This window comes from Kogia breviceps, chromosome 9 (genome assembly GCF_026419965.1).
Source record: "Kogia breviceps isolate mKogBre1 chromosome 9, mKogBre1 haplotype 1, whole genome shotgun sequence".
Classification (NCBI taxonomy): Eukaryota; Metazoa; Chordata; class Mammalia; order Artiodactyla; family Physeteridae; genus Kogia; species Kogia breviceps.
In genome coordinates this window covers 49368381-49388515 of record NC_081318.1, presented here as the reverse complement: position 1 = coordinate 49388515, position 20135 = coordinate 49368381, and positions in this window count along the sequence as shown.

Sequence of the window (20135 nt, the reverse complement as noted above, 5' to 3'; positions counted from 1 at the left end):
CAAAGAAGAACTACGGAGGGCCAATAGGCACATGAAAAGATGCTCAACATCACTAATTATTAGAGAAATGCAAATCAAAACTACAATGAGATATCACCTCACACCAGTCAGAATGGCCATCATCAAAATGTCAACAAATAACAAATGCTGGAGAGGGCGTAGAGAAAAGGAAACCCTCTTGCACCGTTGGTGGCAATGTAAATGGATACAGCCACTATGGAGAACAGTATGAAGGTTCCTTAAAAAACTAAAAATAGAATTACCATATGACCCAGCAGTTCCGCTCCTGGGCATATAGCCAGACAAAACTATCATTCAAAAAGATACATGCACACCTATATTCACAGCAGCACTATTCACAATTGACAAGACACGGAAACAACTATTCACACTACAACTAGAGATTATCATGCTAAGTGAAATAAGTCAGAGAGAGAAAGACAAGTACCATATGATATCATTTATATGTGGAATCTAAAATATAACACAAATGAACCAATCTATGAAACAGAGAGACTCGCGGACATAGACAACAGACTTGTGGTTGCCAAGGGGGTGGAGGGTGGGAGAGGAATGGATTGGGAGTTTGGGATTAGCAGATGCAAACTGGTATATATAGAATGGATAAACAACAAGGTCTTACTATATAGCACAGGGAACTATATTCAATGTCTTGTGATATATATATATATGTATATATATATACATATATATATACATATATAGATATATAAAACTGAGTCACTTTGCTGTACAGCAGTAATTAACACAGCATTCTAAATCACCTATACTTCAATTTTTTAAAAAGGGAAAAAGGGCTTCCCTGGTGGCGCAGTAGTTGAGAGTCCGCCTGCTGATGCAGGGGATACGGGTTCGTGCCCCAGTCTGGGAGGGTCCCACATGCCATGGAGCGGCTGGGCCCGTGAGCCATGGCCGCTGGGCCTGCGTGTCCCGAGCCTGTGCTCCGTAATGGGAGAGACCCAGCAGTGAGAGGCCCACGTACCACCAAAAAAAAAAAGGGAAAAAAAGAAGTATAGGTTAATAAGAGAAAGTCAATCCATTTGCTTAGTAACATTTTTACTCAAGAGTAGGCATGGAAATATCAGTTGTGATCCCAGAATAAAAGCTGCTGTCAAGTGAGGACAGGGAGCTTGATTTTCTGGATAACTAAGATACTTCATGACAGAGTTCAGAATTAGGCCTCAGTTTATCCACAACACAAATAGCTCAAGCTAGCTTCCCTACAGTAGGGTTCCTCAACCTCAGCACTACTGACATTTTGGACTAGATAGTCCTTTGTTGTGGGAAGCTGTCCTGTGCAACACAGGATGTTGAGCAGTATCCCTGACCTCTACCCACTCCATGCCAGCAGCACCCCATACACAAATTTCAACAATCAAAAATGTCTTCAGATAATGACAGTACCCACCCCCGCAGTTGAGAACCACTGCACTAGAACCTTATTTTAAAGTAACTCCACATTAACGCATGTGAACTGAGGAAATAAAAGAAATAAGCACATTGTTTTAAGTACAAAGAAATGATGAAGAGAAGAAAATATGCCCCAAATAGCCAGTTAGCACATTATCAACTTCCAAGGTGAAACCAGTCAGTACAAAATTACACTGTTGCGCAGCAGCAATATTAATAAACAGAGATCCAAGGAGAAAAAAGAGAATTGAAGACACCAACATAAAATAGTGACTTCCATTTTGTGAAAAAGAAGAGGGGTTTTTTAACAAATTTATTAAGGTACAATTAACATACCATACAAATCACTCATTTGAAATGTACAATTCAGTGGTTTTTAGTGTATTCATAGAGTTGTACAATCAGCACCATAATCCAATTTTAAAACAGTTTCAGAGAATGAAGGCGTTTTAACCTATGATTTAAATGCTACCAGTTTAATGGGACTCTGCTCTTATACTAGAGATTACCAAAACATTTACAGGAAGTAAACATCCTAACCAGCAGTCACCAAGTTGCTGATTAAAATGTGAGCATAGTTTACTCTTTGGGTAGATTCCTGTGAAAGAAAGTATACATTGCCTCTCCTCTTTCATTACCCTTCTAATAATATTGGTTATGTTGTAGGCCAATTTATTACATTTGAGAATATTTGGAGGAAAACGTTCTTTAAATTAAAGCTCTTTGTGTATAATTTCTTCTGTACATCATTATCACTAAAATGACTCATAACTATAGTAGCATGTCTAAACCAGTTCAGATCCTTGGCAGTAATAACACAATTCTTTTAATACCCAAGCTCCAAAACGTAACCCTTAGACAAAGGCATTTATTGTTTGTTCTGTTAGCAGCTGAACCAGTCTTTGCATACTTGGAGGCATAACCATGCAAAATGGAAATTTTTATTCTAAGTTATGTGCTATACTTTGCCTATGGAACAAAAGTTGCTTAAATATATGTGGGGAATTCAAATGTATTTCCTCCCTAAAGAAAGTTAATCTGTAAACAAAGGTCTAATTTGAGATTGTATAGAAAAGGTAATGACATCCCTCTGATATGCTGCTCTGTCCTGTCCCCCACTGCACCCCATCCCAATCCCCTCATTAACAAAACGTTGTCACAGTACTTAAACATGATGGAATAAGAATGGTATTTCAACAAAAGATGAAATACAAAGAAATTCCCTCCAAAAGAACAGGTTATTAATTTATTCCTAAGTCAATAAGCCAGCAAAAACAAGATCATATTTGAACTAGCAAAACCTCCTGTGCTTTTAGATTCTATGAAAAAAGAAAAGGAAAAATGAATTCTTCTATATTCTTTATGTATAACAAGAGCACTCATTAAATGATGTTTATATGTGATGATGACACAGTGTTTAGACTGGTTCATTGCTTGGCATTGGAAGGGCAGTGCCCTCGAGTCTTCCCCCAGTTCAATCTTAAATAAACAATGGTCCTTTTAGTTTTCAGTGTACTAACTTGGCTCAAACCATGCCATGAATTACTTTCGTATGAAGGCTGCCACAAAAAAAAAATTATTAGAGAACACTCCACTGGCAGCTAGAGCCAGTACAAGCTAAGGCAAGCATGTTACACATTTAAAAATAAACAGCAGAAAATTGGGTGTGAAAAAATAGTAATCAGGTATGTCGATCTGACTGCTATAACTTTAAAACATCTGCAGAGTAAAGCCAGTTTTTGTCAAGGTCACTTGCTATTCAGAAAAAGCTTTTCAGCTTCAACAAAAATATCCAAGAAACAAAATGAGGGCAAAAGTAACATTCAAATAGGTGTGTTTCACTTTATGCCACTTGTAAGAGGCAGGGTTTTCAATCTAATGTGATTCCTAGGTCTTTATCCTTCTTTAGAGGCACTATACTGATAAGTTCGAGGACTTCAGACAAAGAACATACAGGACTCCCCCACTACCTAAAAGTAGAGCATTCCTATGAAACCCTTCCTTAGCTGAAATGGTGTAAACTGAAGAAGCAATTACTTTAGGACACATCTTGCTAACAGAGGCACAAAATAAATCAAGATCAAGCACAAATGCGCACAGACACAGTTCGAAGCTATGACAGCTTGATGATGAGTGTAGTTCCTGGGGAAGGAGCTTGGCGGTGCTGCTCTCACTGATCAGGATGTGTGCTGCCTCTGTAACCATTCACTGCAAAACAAATGCTGAATGCTAGTTTCGCTTTTTGCCTTTCTTGTAAAAGCAAAAATCCTCTTGGATTTCTTTTGATTAGCAAAAATGTGTGCTCATGTAGGTCTTTCATAAAAGTGAACTGGTGTAAAGCAAACTTTCCACAATGGTGGATACCTGTATTTAGAAAATGAAGGATCTACCCATATCATCAACATTTCTTTGAGAGCTAATACACCATTATTGGAAGACATCGCTGCCCCACAAGAATGCCTCAGAATATGGAAACTCTTCTATTTATATTAAATTGGGGCACTATGTACATCAAAACTACAATGAGGTACCACCTCACGCTGGTCAGAATGGTCATGATGAAAATGTCTACAAATAACAAATGCTGGAGAGGGTGTGGAAAAAAGAGAGGCCCCCTACACTCTTGGTGTGAATGTAAGTTGGTGCAGCCACTATGGAAAACAGTATGGAGGTTCTTCAAAAAACTAAAAATAGAATTCAAAAAGATACATGAACCCCTAAGTTCACACTATTCACAACAGCCAAAACATGGAAACAACCTAAATGTCCACCGACAGATGAATGGATAAAGAAGATGTGGTACATTTATACAATGTATAAAAAAGAATGAACAAGAATGAAATAATGCCACTTGAAGCAACGTGGATGGGCTTATAGATTATCATACTAAGTGAAATCAGACAGAGAAAGACAAATACCATATGGTATCACTTATATGTGGAACCTAAAGTATGACACAAATGTACTTATCTACAAAACAGAAACACACAGACATAGAAAACATACCTATGGTTACCAAAGGGTGGAGTGAGGGGAGGGATGGAGTGGGAGTTTGAGGTTAGCAGATGCAAACTAGAATATAGAGAGTGGATAAACAAGGTCTTACTATATAACACAGGGAACTATATTCAACTTCCTGTGATAAATCATAATGGAAAAGAATATTAAAAAGAATGTATAGGGACTTCCCTGGCAGTCCAGCAGTTAAGACTCCATGCTTCCACTGCAGGGTGCACGAGTTCAATTCCTGGTCAGGGAACTAAGTTCCCAAATGCTGCACAATGTGGCCCACCCCAAAAAAAAGAAGAAACAAAGAAGGTATATAGATGTATAGCTGAATCACCACTCATTCAGACTGGCTGAATGGATACAAAAACAACACCTGTACATATGCTGTCTGCAAGAGACCCAATTCAGACCTAGGGGCACATATAGACTGAAAGTGAGGGGATGGAAAAAGATATTCCATGCAAATGGAAATCAAAAGAAAGCTGGAGTAGCAATACTCATATCAGATAAAATAGACTTTAAAATAAAGAATGTTACAAGAGACAAAGAAGGACACTACATAATGATAAAGGGATCAATCCAAGAAGAAGACATAACAACTGTAAATATTTATGCACCCAGCATAGGAGCACCTCAATACATCAGGCAAATGCTAACAGCCACAAAAGGGGAAATCAACAGTAACACAATAATAGTGGGGGACTTTAACACCCACTTTCACCAATGAACAGATCATCCAAAATGAAAATAAATAAGGAAACACAAGCTTTAAATGATACATTAAACAAGATGGACTTAATTGATATTTATAGGACATTCCATCCAAAAACAACAGAATACACTTTTCTCTCAAGTGCTCATGGAACATTCTCCAGGATAGATCATATCATGGGTCACAAATCAAGCCTTGGTAAATTTAAGAAACTTGAAATCGTATCAAGTATCTTTTCTGACCACAGTGCTATGAGAGTAGATATCAATTACAGGGAAAAAAATCTGTAAAAAATACAAACACATGAAGGCTAAACAATACACTACTAAATAACCACGACATCACTGAAGAAGTCAAAGAGGAAATCAAAACATACCTAGAAACAAATGACAATGAAAATACAATGACCCAAAACCTATGGGATGCAGCAAAAGCAGTTCTAAGAGGGAAGTTTACAGCAATACAAATCCTACCTCAAGAAACAAGAAACATCTCAAATAAACAACTTAACCTTACACTTAAAGCAATTAGAGAAAGAAGAACCAAAAAAACCCAAAGTTAGCAGAAGGAAAGAAATCATAAAGATCAGATCAGAAATAAATGAAAAAGAAATGAAGGAAACAGTAGCAAAGATCAATAAAACTAGTAGCTGGTTCTTTGAGAAGATAAACGAAATTGATAAACCATTAGCCAGACTCATCAAGAAAAAAAGGGTAAAGACTCAAATCAACAGAATTAGAAATGAAAAAGGAGAAGGAACAACTGACACTGCAGAAATACTAAGGATTATGAGAGATTACTACAAGCAACTATATGCCAATAAAATGGACAACCTGGAAGAGAAGGACAAATTCTTAGAAAAGCACAACCTTCTGAGACTGAACCAGGAAGAAATAGAAAATATGAACAGACCAATCACAAGCACTGAAATTGAAACTGTGATTAAAAATCTTCCAAAAAACAAAAGCCCAGGACCAGATGGCTACACAGGAGAATTCTATCAAACATTTAGAGAAGAGCTAACACCTATCCTTCTCAAACTACAGCAGAGGGAGGAACACTCCCAAACTCATTCTACAAGGCCACCATCACCCTGATACCAAAACCAGACAAACATGCCACAAAAAACAAAAACGACAGCCCAATATCACTGATGAACATAGATGCAAAAATCCTCAACAAAATACTAGCAAACAGCATCCAACAGCACATTAAAAGGATCAGGGTTTCCCTGGTGGCGCAGTGGTTGAGAATCTGCCTGCTGATGCAGGGAACATGGGTTCGTGCCCCGGTCCGGGAAGATCCCACATGCCGCGGAGCGGCTGGGCCCGTGAGCGATGGCCGCTGAGCCCGTGCGTCCGGAGCCTGTGCTCCACAACAGGAGAGGTCACAACAGTGAGAGGCCCGCGTATCCCCAAAAAAAAAAAAAAAAAGATCATACACCATGATCAAGTGGGGTTTATCCCAGGTATGCAAGGATTCTTCACAAATCAATCAATGTGATAAACCATATTACAAATTGAAGGAGAAAAACCATATGATCATCTCAATAGATGAAGAAAAAGCTTTTGACAAAATTCAACACCTATTTATGATAAAAACTCTCCAGAAAGTAGGCATAGAGGGAACTTACCACAACATAATAAAGGCCATATATTATGACAAACCCACAGCCAACATCGTTCTCAATGGTGAAAAATTGAAACCATTTCCTCTGAGATCAGGAACAAGACAAGGATGCCCACTCTCACCACTATTATTCAACATAGTTTTGGAAGCTTTAGCCACAACAATCAAACAAGAAAAAGAAATAAAAGGAATCCAAATCAGAAAAGAAGTAAAGCTGTCACTGTTTGCAGATGACATGATACTATACATAGAGAATCCTAAAGATGCTACCAGAAAACTACTAGAGCTAATCAATGCATTTGGTAAAGTAGCAGGATACAAAATTAATGCACAGAAATCTCTCGCATTCCTATACACTAATGATGAAAAATCTGAAAGATAAATTAAGGAAACACTCCCCTTTACCACTGCAACAAAAAGAATAGAATACCTAGGAATAAACCTACCTAAGGAGACAAAAGACCTGTATGCAGAAAACTATAAGACACTGATGAAAGAAATTAAAGATGATACTAACAGATGGAGAGATATACCATGTTCTTGGATTGGAAGAATCAACATTGTGAAAATGACTATACTACCCAGAGCAATCTACAGATTCAATGCAATCTCTATCAAACTACCAATGGCATTTTTCACAGAACTAGAACAAAAAAATTTCACAATTTGTATGGAAACACAAAAGACCCCTAATAGCCAAAGCAATCTTGAGAAAGAAAAATGGATCTGGAGGAATCAGGGTCCCTGACTTCAGACTATACTACAAATCTACAGTAATCAAGACAGTATGGTACTGGCACAAAAACAGAACTATAGATCAATGGAACAGGATAGATAGCCCAGAGATAAACCCACGCACATACAGTCAACTTATCTTTGATAGAGGAGGCAAGAATATACAGTGGAGAAAAGACAGCCTCATCAATACATGGTGCTGGGAAAACTGAACAGCTACATGTAAAAGAATGAAATTAGAACACTTCCTAACACCATACACAAAAATAAACTCCAAATGGATTAAAGACCTAAATGTAAGGCCAGACACTATCAAACTCTTAGAGGAAAACATAGGCAGAACACTCTATGACATAAATCACAGCAAGATCCTTTTTGACCTACCTCCTAGAGAAATGGAAATAAAAACAAAAATAAACAAATGGGGCCTAATGAAGTTTAAAAGCTTTTGCACAGCAAAGGAAACCATAAACAACATGAAAAGACAACCCTCAGAATGCGAGAAAATATTTGCAAATGAAGCAACTGACAGAGGATTAATCTCCAAAATATATAAGCAGCTCATGCAGCTCAATATCAAAAAAACAAACAACCCAATCCAAAAATGGGCAGAAGACATAAATAGACATTTCTCCAAATGAGATATACAGATTGCCAACAAACATATGAAAGGATGCTCAACATCACTAATGATCAGAGAAAAGCAAATCAAAACTACAATGAGGTATCACCTCACACCAGTCAGAATGGCCATCATCAAAAAATCTAAAAACAATAAATGCTGGGGAAGGTGTGGAGAAAAGGGAACCCTCTTGCACTGTAGGTGGGAATAAACTGATACAGCCACTATGGAGAACAGTATGGAGGTTCCTCAAAAAACTAAAAATAGAAATACCACATGACCCAGCAATCCCACTACTGGGCATATACCCTGAGAAAACCATAATTCAAAAAGAGACATGTGCCACAATGTTCATTGCAGCTCTATTTATAATAGCCAGGACATGGAAGCAACCTAAGTGTCCATTGACAGATGAATGGATAAAGAAGATGTGGCACATATATACAATGGAATATTACTCAGCCATAAAAAGAAACGAAACTGAGTTATTTGTAACAAGGTGGATGGACATAGAGACTGTCATACAGAGTGAAGTAAGTCAGAAATAGGAAAACCAATACCATAGGCTAACACATATATATGGAATCTAAAAACAAACAAACAAACAAAAACGTTCTAAAGAAACTAGGGGCAGGACAGGAATAAAGATGTAGACATAGAGAATGGACTTGAGGACATGGAGGGGGGAAGGATAAGCTGGGACGAAGTGAGAGAGTGGTATGGACATATATACACTACCAAATATAAAATAGATAGCTAGTGGGAAGCAGCCACATAGCACAGGGAGATCAGCTCGGTGCTTTGTGTCCACCTAGAGGGGTGGGATAGGGAGGGTGGAGGGAGATGCAAGAGGGAGGAGATATGGGGATGTATGTATATGTATAGCTGATTCATTTTGTTATACAGCAGAAATGAACACACCATTGTAAAGCAATTATACTCCAATAAAGGTGTTTTTTTAAAAAAGAGAAAAAAAGAAAAGACCTGAGAAGACCTTAAGTTTACACCTCAGGCTGATCGTTAGAACAGAGACAGACTACGATAATCAAAAAAAAAAAAAAAAGAAAGAAAAGGAGAAAAACACAAACCTTGTGGATGGAGGAGAATATGATTTCCAGAGTCACCACATTATTAGGTTTAAACGTTCAGTTTTCAATTAAAAATACAAGGAATACAGAGAAACAAGGAAAAAAATAAACAGAAACTGTCCTTGAAAAAAGACAGTGGATCTACTAGACATAGATTTTAAAACAAAACAACTGTCTTAATGATGCTCCAAAACTAAAAGAAGAAATGGAGAAAATGAAGAAAACAATCTATAAACCAAATGGAAATATCAATAAAGATGTAGAAAACCTAAAAAGGAACCAAAATGAAAATTTGAAGCTGAAGAGCACAATAACTGAAATGAAAAATTCACTGTAGGGATTCAAAGGCAGATTTAAGCAGGCAGAAGAATCAGTGAACTTTAAGATAGGAGAATGGGAATTATAAAATCTGAATAACAGAAAGAAAAAACATTGAAGAAAAGTGAAGAGAGCCCCTGGTTGTGGGGCTCCATCAACCAGAGCAATATACATATCATGGGATCATGGGACTCCAAGAAGAAGAGAGAGAGAAAGGGGTGGAGAGAATATTTGAACAAATAATGGCTAAAAACTTCCCAAATTTGACAAAATACATGAATATAAGCATCTGAGAAACTCAACAAACTCCACGTAGAATGAACTCAAAAAGACCCATGCTGAGTCAGATTATAATCAGGTTGTTGAAAGATAAAGAGAGAATTTTTTTTAAAAAATTTTGGCTGTGTTGGGTCTTCGTTGCTGCATGCGGGCTTTCTCTAGTTGCGGTGAGCGGGGGCTACTCTTCTTATTGCGATGGCTTCTCTTGTTGCAGAACACTGGCTCTAGGCGCAGGGGCTTCAGTAGTTGTGGCATGATGGCTCCAGAGCTCAGACTCTGTAGTTGTGGCACACAGGCTTAGTTGCTCCACGGCATGTGAGATGTTTCCAGACCAGAAAGATCCTGCAAGAGGTTCCCTGCATTGGCAGGTGGGTTCTTAACCACTGGGCCACCAGAGAAGTCCAAGAGAGAATTTTAAAAGCAGCAAGAGAAGCAACTCATCACATACAAGGGCTCCTCAATAAGATTATCAGCAGATTTCTCATCAGAAACTTTGGAGGCCAGAAGGCAGTGGACTAAATATTCAAAGTGCTAAAAGAAAAAAAACAAACAAAAAACTGGTAACCAAGAATCCTGTATCTTTTTTTTTTTTTTTTTTTTTTTAAGAATCCTATGTCTTGGGCTTCCCTGGTGGCACAGTGGTTAAGAATATGCCTGCCAATGCAGGGGACACAGGTTCGAGCCCCGGTCCGGTAAGATCCCACATGCCATGGAGCAACTAAGTCCGTGCAACACAACTACTGAGCCTACGCTCTAGAGCCCACAAGCCACAATTACTGAGCCTACACATCAAGAAGCCTGCACACCTAGAGCCCATCCTCTGCAACAAGAGAAGCCACCGCAATGAGAAGCCCTTGCACCACAACGAAGAGTGGTGCCTGCTCGTGGCAACTAGAGAAAGCCCGTGCACAGCAACAAAGACCCAATGCAGACAAAAATAAAAATAAATAAAATAAATAAATTTAAAAAAAAAAAGAATCCTATGTCTTGCAAAACTATCCTTTAAAAGTGAGGGAGAGGGCTTCCCCAGTGGTGCAGTGGTTTAGTGTCGACCTGCCAATGCAGGGGACACGGGTTCGTGCCCCAGTCCAGGAAGATCCCACATGCCGCAGAGCAGCTAGGCCCGTGAACCATGGCCGCTGAGCCTGTGCATCCGGAGCCTGTGCTCCGCAACAGGAGAGGCCACAACAGTGAGAGGCCCGCGTACTGCAAAAAAAAAAAAAAAAGTGAGGTAGAAGTTGGGACATTCTCGGATAAACAGAGGCTGAGGAAGTTTGTTACCACTAGCCTTACCCTGAAAGAAATGCCAAAGAGAGTCCTGAAGGGCTAAATAAAAGGACACTAGACAGTAACTCAAAGCTGTGTGAAGAAATAAAGATCTCAGTAAAGGTAAACACATAGGCAATTATGAAAGCTAGTATTATTGTAACAGTGGTGTGTCATTCCACTTTTTGCTTTCTACATGATTTAAGAAACTAATACTTAAAAAAAAATTTATTAGTCTAAAAACTAGTATTACTATAACTTTGATTTGTAACTCCACATTTTGTTTTCTACATAATTTAGGAGACTAATGCATTAGAAAAATATTAGTTGATGGGTTTTTTTGTCACACAATGCATAAAGATGTATTTTGTGACATCAACAATCAAAAGGGGTAGGGGTGGGCTTCCCTGGTGGCGCAGTGGTTGAGAATTCGCCTGCCAATGCAGGGGACACGGGTTCGTGCCCTGGTCTGGGAAGATCCCACATGCCGCGGAGCAGCTGGGCCCGTGAGCCATGGCCACTGAGCCTGCGCGTCCGGAGCCTGTGCTCCGCAATGGGAGAGGCCACAACAGTGAGAGGCCCTCGTACCACAAAAAAAAAAGGGGGGGGTAGGGGTGAACATATTAAAGAAGCAGAGTTTTTGTATGTTATTGAAGTTAAGCTGGTATGAATTCAAATTAGAATGTTATAAATTTAAGATGTTAAATTGCTCCCTATGGTAACCACAAAGAAAATTGCTAAAGAATATACACAAATGGAAATGAGAAAGTAATTTAAGCATCTCACTACAAAAACAAGAAAAAAAATCAACTAAACACAAAAGAAGACAATAATATGGAAAATGAAGGCCAAAAAAGTTATAAGGCATATAGAGAATAGCAAAATGACAGAAATCCCTCCATATTAGTAGTTATTTTAAATGTAAATAGATTCAACTCTTTACTCAAAAGACAGAGATTGGCAGAATAGATTAAAAAACAAAACAAAACAAACATGATTCAACTCTATGCTGTGTACAAGAGACAAAGGAGTTACAGTTTAATGTGTATAGAGTTCCAGTTTTGAAGATAAAGAGTTTGGAGATGTTATGGTGGCAATGGTTGCACCCCAATAAGAATGTACTTAATACCACTGAAATGTATACTTAAAAATGGTTAAGATAGTAAATTTTATGTTATGTGTATTTTACCACAAAAAAAAATGGGGAAAAAAAGAAATAAATTACTGATACATAATACTGCAACACGGATGAACCCTGAAAACATTGTGTTAAGTGAAAACAGTCAAACACAATCAACCACAGCTTGTATGATTCTGTTCATATGAAATGTCTAGCATAGGCAAATCCATAGAGGCAAAAAATAAATTAGTGGCTGTCAGGCTCTGGAGGGAGGAGGAATGAAGAATGACCACTAATGGGTACAAGATTTCTTTTCAGGGTGACAGAAATGTTCTAAAACTAGACAGTGATGATTGCTGCACAACTCTGTAAATATACTGAACACCACTAACTGTACTCTTTAAAAGTGTTAATTTTTTGGCATGTGAATTATATCTCAACAAATCTGTTACATTAATACAAAAAAAAAAACAAAAAAAAATTCTCCCTTTACAACGTTTTTAGGACTGGAAGACTATTATAAGATGAGGCTGGGACGAAAACCTGGGTCTTCTGCTTCCTCCCCCAGTGGTTTTCCTACTATTCAACTACTCTGTCACTGCTGCTCCCAGGAACTCACCTGCTCCATCAACCCAGAGAAAGAGTAACAGATACAAAGGTAGCAGAAAATCAAGTACCCACTAGAGACAAAGTCTGCCTGCTCCCAGAACTGCTGCCTCTCACTTGACTAGGACAGCATTCTCCTCATAAATTACAGTAATGCAAATAGGAAATACAAATTTTTTTCATCTTGTCCATGAACTAAAACAAAAAAACAAAATTTTTTCTCATTTGACCTTTTAATACATTCTTAAAGACAAGGGCAATCTGAATTATGAATTTTTTACTTTCTTACCATTTAAACCATATAGCTTCCATTTTCTTTCTCTTATTGCTGAACAGTGAAAATTCCTTTCTTACAAAATATAAATGTCATTGCAATGTTCCTTGGATATCCTACGTTTCTGAGCCACTATATACCCCATCTTTGCTTTTCAACCACTAATCCCCAGTCTAAACGGGGAAAACAAGATAATCCCTTATTTAAATGATCAATGGGAAGGAATCAGTACAGAATAGCAGACAACTCTCACAACTCTATCATTCAGAACTTGCACAACTTTTAAAATAATACTTCAGAAATAGAAATATCTTAATTTTTATAAGATATTTTAAATACACATTTTTAAAATTTATTTATTCATATTTATTTTTGGCTGCATTGGGTCTTTGTTTCTGCACGTGGGCTTCCTCTAGTTGAGGCGAGCAGGGGCTACTCTTCACTGTGGCGCGAGGGCTTCTCACTGAGGTGGCTTCTCTTGTTGTGGAGCACGGGCTCTAGGTGCTTGGGCTTCAGTAGTTGTGGCACACGGGTTCAGTAGTTGGGGCTCACAGGTTCTAGAGCGTAGGCTCAGTAGTTGTGGCGCACAGGCTTAGTTGCTCCGCGGCATGTGGGATCTTCCCAGACCAGGGCTCAAACCCGTGTCCCCTGCATTGGCAGGTGGATTCTTAACCACTGTGCCACCAGGGAAGCCCTTAATTTTAAAAAATATTTATTTATTTATTTAGGCTGTGCTGGGTCTTAGCTGCGGCACATAGGATCTTCGTTGCGGCATATTTAGTTGCAGCGTGCAGGATCCTTAGTTGCAGCACTCAGACTTCTTAGTTGCAGCATGCACTTAGGACCTAGTTCTCCAACCAGGGATCAAACCAGGCCCCCTGCATTGGGAGCACAGAGTCTTACCCACTGGACCACCAGGGAAGTCCCAGAAATATGTTAATTTTTTAAAAGCAAGTTTTCCTGCCTCTCCTAGGCTTCTGGCATATATATATATCTGTTGTTGAGCCTTACTGCATGCCAGGCACTATGCAGGCACTTCACAATATATTTTCTCATTTCATTCTCATTACAATTCTCTCTGCACCTTAGGAGACTTCTAGACTGGGACAAGAGCCAACAGTAGAAACAGAGGGTGGTTAACTGAGGAATTGAGTTAAGGGTGCCTGCCCCAAAATACCTTCCTTTTGGTTTGTTACACTGCCTGAAATTCCACCATTAGGTTTTGAAAGCTCTTCTGTCCGGTTTTAGAAAGTTGATCCTCCTTAAGCCACAATCAAACATGACCTCAGTCTTTGCTAGGGTAAAAGTGGCTAAATTGCTGGCTTTCCCAGAACATCTTCAGTTTAATAGAAACCAGTATTTTAAACTAAAACAATGAAAATCTATTGAGGATGGAAGCTAGTCCCAAGAATGACTAAGTGGGTTTAGAAGAACTATCTTAATCTTGGAAAATATGAAAGACACTTCAGCAAACTGAAACATGTTTTCAGCATTATATTCCTATAAATAGAACTGTGGCTCGAAGAGGATCCTAATGTAAATCAACAAATGAACAGTTTCAAGTTCCCATAACACAGACCATTTGATGGGATATTTTATCAAAAATGTGAAAAACAACATTGCTATGATGCTTCAAAAGGGGACATAAAAAGAATGGTTGCTAGCTGAAGGCTTTATTCTCGATTTAAAGAAAAGAGAGGGGGGAAAAAGCCCTGCTTTTTAAATTCTTCTCAGTCTACTTCCCTGACAAACCTGTCTGATGGGCATCAGGGACCTGAAGCAGAGCTTCCAGGGAAAAAGTAGCCAATCATTCATGCTTCATTGGATTTCTATGACAGAATGATCACATTCTGTAGAAACTGGCATAAGCACATCATTATTAAGCCTTGCTTTAGCATTTCTTAACTGATCATGGATGCTGTCGTCCTTGGTGGCTCCTCTCTGCTGGCACTGTTTGTAGTTATTTGACCTTTTCTCAGTGGATAATCCACACAAAAAGCCCTAATTACTTCCCCAGCTTTGACCAGCCAGCAGTGTGAATAATCAATGACACTCATTTAGGTATTGCACAATCAGATGCTTATGGTGTTTAAAGAACATTTTTCCATTGACCTGCCACAGCTGTAGGACAATTACAAGCAGTAAAGCTGCTGTTGTAATCACAAGATGACCAAGTGACCTTGTGGGTTTAAAGTTGATGACTGGGGCCTTGACTGGGGCATAGTCATGATACAGAACATACTTTGGGAGAGAAAGGAGGCTTCATTGTATGCTAATGTGACATGCTGAGCCCCAAGAGCAATGTTCTGAAATATTGACAAATCAGAAGCTCATATTGGCAGGTAAAATTCAGTATTTGTACCCATGGCTTCAGTTACTTCTTCCTATTGTACATAAAATAGTAAATATATAATACTAGGGAAAAAAATTGAACTCTAGCTACACTGCTCTCCACACTTTTTCTTAAGGTAAACATGAAAATAAAACTGAAGCAAGAAGGTTTCCTATCTAAATAGATATATAAAGATTCCTAGGATATTAAAATTTTTTAACATATTAATGTTACAATAAATCCTTATCTACTCTCAGGCCAAATTTCCCACAGAAAAATCACTACTAATAAAAAGGTCCCAAAGATCACTATTAAAAAGTCTGTGGTTCTTTGAAATTATGATTAGTTACTAAATTACATATAAAGTTGAATTATAAAATAAGTTGAAGGAAAAGGGAATATGACAGCATTTCCAAGAGAGTGTGTTCTTGGAAACGCTCCACTGAAAATCCTTTGCAAACAAGGATTCATCATCTAATAAGTTCAGGAAATGTAGTTTACAATCTTCCCTTGGAGATTTAAAATGCGTGTTAGCATATCAAAGTTTCTGGAATATATTTCTTAAAACAACTTTGGGTAATTATAACATATAGGGTTTTTTTTTCCCTTATCACCATCTTATATGAAAATTGAATTTGTAAATATTGATTCTTCAGAATGTCAGTGAATAGACTTTTTAAGCTATTTTATTTTATTTATTTATTTTTTAAAATTTATTTATTTTTGGCTGCACTGGGTCTTTGTTGCTGCGTGCAGGCTTTCTCTAGTTGCGTCAAGCAGGGGCTACTCTTCGTTGTGGTGTGCAGGCTTCTCATTGCGGTGGCTTCTCTTGTTGTGAAGCATGGGCTCCAGGTGTGCAGGCTTAGTAGTTGTGGCTCGTGGGCTCTGGAGCACAGTCTCAGTAGTTGTGGCACACGGGCTTAGTTGCTCCACAGCATGCGGGATCTTCCCAGACCAGGGATTGAACCCATGACCGCTGCATTGGCAGGCAGATTCTTAACCACTGCGCCACCAGGGAAGTCCCTGAATAGACTTTTTGCTTTTGAATTCCCTTAAAACTTTCATAAGATTGCATACTTATTTATTAAAAGGAACACAAAGTAAAATCAGTAAAAACAGAAAGAAAACAAATTGGCAGGGCAATGAAACAGTTATGTTCCTGGCAGAAAAGATGAAGGAAAGGAAGTATCCTAAATTGAGGACATAACAGAAGAGAGTTTCGTTGTGGAAAAAAAAGTCCCAGATAAAAAGAGAAGAAAGGAAAGGTCAGAAGTAATGGCACAGACCATCCTCTCCTTTTCCAAACTTGAAGGCTGTCCTGATTTAATCTGGCAAAAGAAGGGAAACCAGCTCATCAGCATGCAATTGATGATTTACTCAGCCTGCTGTCAGTGACAGCACTGTCTAAAGACACAGTGGAGAATGAGGAAAAACAGGCAAAACCCAGTGGGTAAGCCAAGAAGGCAAATCACTGAAAAAACATATACAGCAAAAAGACTGCACATTTGATGGTGTGATCTTGATTAATCCTAAGATCGCTAAAGCTTTCATGTTTGGGGCTCCTGGGATGTATGATCCAAGTTTCTACTGCTATTGGAAGAATCCAATTCATAATATTTGTAGAGAATGAGCTGTTTTTTAAACATTACTTTTAGTTTCAGCAAGCATCTCTGTGTTTTCCTTTAATGGAAGGCATGCTGGGGTGATATTTATAACTCTTTCCTTATGCATGTTTATTGCTTTGTTAGAAACTGAGACCTATATTTTTCTGGGTTCTGCAGTATCCCAGGATTAGGGCAGATCTTGCCCCTTATTCTGCAGTACTCTCTTGCAAGGACCCAGTAACTCTGTGCAACTGGTTCCAGCTTGTAATATGTCTGGAAATTTTTCAGGCTTTCAGGATCCACTAATTTTCTCCCAAATCATTAATTTTCACATGTTTCTATATTGTCAAGGACATGAGGTTATTACTAAGGTCAGTAGTGATAAGCAGTTAGAAAATATAAGGGGGAGGGGGTTGGGAGACAGGGGTAGAACAGTATCAAGAACATTCACCCATATAAATTGCTGAGTAAGAATTTTTTTCTGCAATTCTAAAAACTCAGTCTTTTAATTAAAGGCATACCAGTGAGTGTGGCAAACAGTATGGGGGATGTATTCAGACAGATTTTTATCCCTAGTCATACATTTCACCTTCTTCAACCTCATCATGCGTGTACAGGGCCTTTATATAACTTGAAGCACTTTAGATCCCATTTTAAATTTAAGCTATAAATTTCTAGAATAAACTAAGAAGAAAAGGGTTGAGAAAGAACGCACCCAGGAAGTAAAATACATGAATATCTGGCTTCATATTGAATCCCTGAGTACTAGGAATGTGAAACTTTGAGACTTGGTAAATGGGATATGTACTACATGCAGCCAATTTTTAATGCTTTGTGGATGAGGAAACTAAGGCATAGAGAAGGTAAATGACTTGACAAAGACCATAGCTAGTATATAGCAAAGTAGACCATAAAGAAGTGATCTTCTTTTTTTTGCCTTACCACACAGCTTGCAGGACCTCAGTTCCCCAACCAGGGATTGAACCCAGGACTTCAGTGGTAAAAGCGCGGAGTCCTAACCACTAGACCGCCAGGGAATTCCCTAGAAGTGATCTTCTAAACTGAGTGCTTTGTATTTTCACTGCAACATATTTGTCCTTAAAAAATTGTGTATTCAGTATACGGTATATAAACATGTCACACATGTAACAAGGTATCTGCAGATATATCAATTAAACTTTCAAGTCATTCTCTCTAGTATAAGAAAATATCAAGTTTACTATAAGTATCAAAAAACAGACATCTCAGGAAAAACCAACGTTATAATTAAAGTTATAAGTGAGAAACATCATCTGAACCCGATTAATGTATAATAAAAATTCATCTTAGCCACACTGACTCAACTGAGAAAAGAATTCCAATCCAGAATCAAAATAGCAGGATAGTCATGTTGAAAGCATTTGCCCTGTATACCCTGAGAAAACCATAACTGAAAAAGAGTTATGCGGCTTCCCTGGTGGCACAGTTGTTGAGAGTCTGCCTGCTGATACAGGGTACGCGGGTTCGTGCCCTGGTCTGGGACGATCCCACATGCCGCGGAGCGGCTGGGCCCGTGAGCCATGGCCGCTGAGCCTGCGCGTCCGGAGCCTGTGCTCCACAGCGGGAGAGGCCACGACAGTGAGAGGCCCACGTACCGCAAAAAAAAAAAAAAAAGAAAGAAAGAAAAAGAGTTATGTAGTTATGTACCACAATGTTCATTGCAGCTCTATTTACAATGGCCAGGACATGGAAGCAACGTAAGTGTCCATGAACAGATGAATGGATAAAGAAGATGTGGCACATATATACAATGGAATATTACTCAGCCATAAAAAGAAACGAAATTGAGTTATCTGTAGTGAGGTGGACGGACCTAGAGTCTGTCATACAGATTGAAGTAAGTCAGAAAAACAAATACCGTGTGCTAACACATATATATGGAATCTAAAAAAAAAAAAGGTTCTGAAGAACCTAGGGGCAGGACAGGAATAAAGACGCAGATATAGAGAATGGACTTGAGGACACAGGGAGGGGCAAGTGTAAGCTGGGACGAAGTGAGAGAGTGGCATGGACATATATACACTACCAAATGTAAAATAGATAGCTAGTGGGAAGCAGCCACATAGCACAGGGAGATCAGCTCAGTGCTTTGTGACCACCTAGAGGGGTGGGATAGGGAGGGTGGGAGGGAGATGCAAGAGGGAGGGGATATGGAGATATATGTATACATATAGCTGATTCACTTTGTTATACAGAAGAAATGAACATACCAGTAAAGCAGTTATACTCCAATAAAGATGTTAAAAAAAAACAGGCAATTTTCATACTTTTTTAAATAGTTAATTTGTTTGTATTACTAAGCAGTATTCCATTGTACGCATACCAAAACTTTTTTATCCATTCACTTGTTGATGAATATCTGAGTTGTTTACAGGTTTGTGCTATTACAAACAAAACTACTGTAAACACATGTGTATGAGACAATGTGGCAAATGTTAGCTAACATTTGGTAAATTTAGATATTGGGTATGTGCATTCACAACTCTATTCTTGCAACTTTTCTTATGTTTGAAATTGTTTCAAAATAAAAACATACAAAATGGGAAAAAAAAAAAGAAAGTATTTGCCTTGCATTTGTGTCTTCATAGTGTTGCACAATCCAAATCTGCTGGACGTTATTTGGATAATCTGGAAAAGGACACCTAATTTCATTTTTTCTTCTTTGATTAAACTGCTGTATACAAGAGAACAGCTTCTACATTCAGGATGAGTTCCCGCATGATTGAGAAACCAATTCAAAGGAATGCTTCTTAAACTTACAGCAACTTAGCAACTCATTATTGTTAATATTCTCATTAAGCCATTCAAAACTTTCTTGACATAAACAAAATTTCCTTTTTCTAATCAGTCAGCATATCTGAACATTAAAGCTTGTTTGATTTTCCCAGAGTTTTGATTGGTTGTTTGCTCTGGGGATTTGGCCACTTTTATAAAGTTAATAGAGTTTGGGAAAGATGCTGTAAGAAAGCTTCTGATGATGCAATGAGTTTGTTTATCAAGTATTTCCAGGAAAAGATTTTGGTCAGTCATTTGGGTGTTTTATCTAAGGATGCCAAAAATCTGAATGTCAC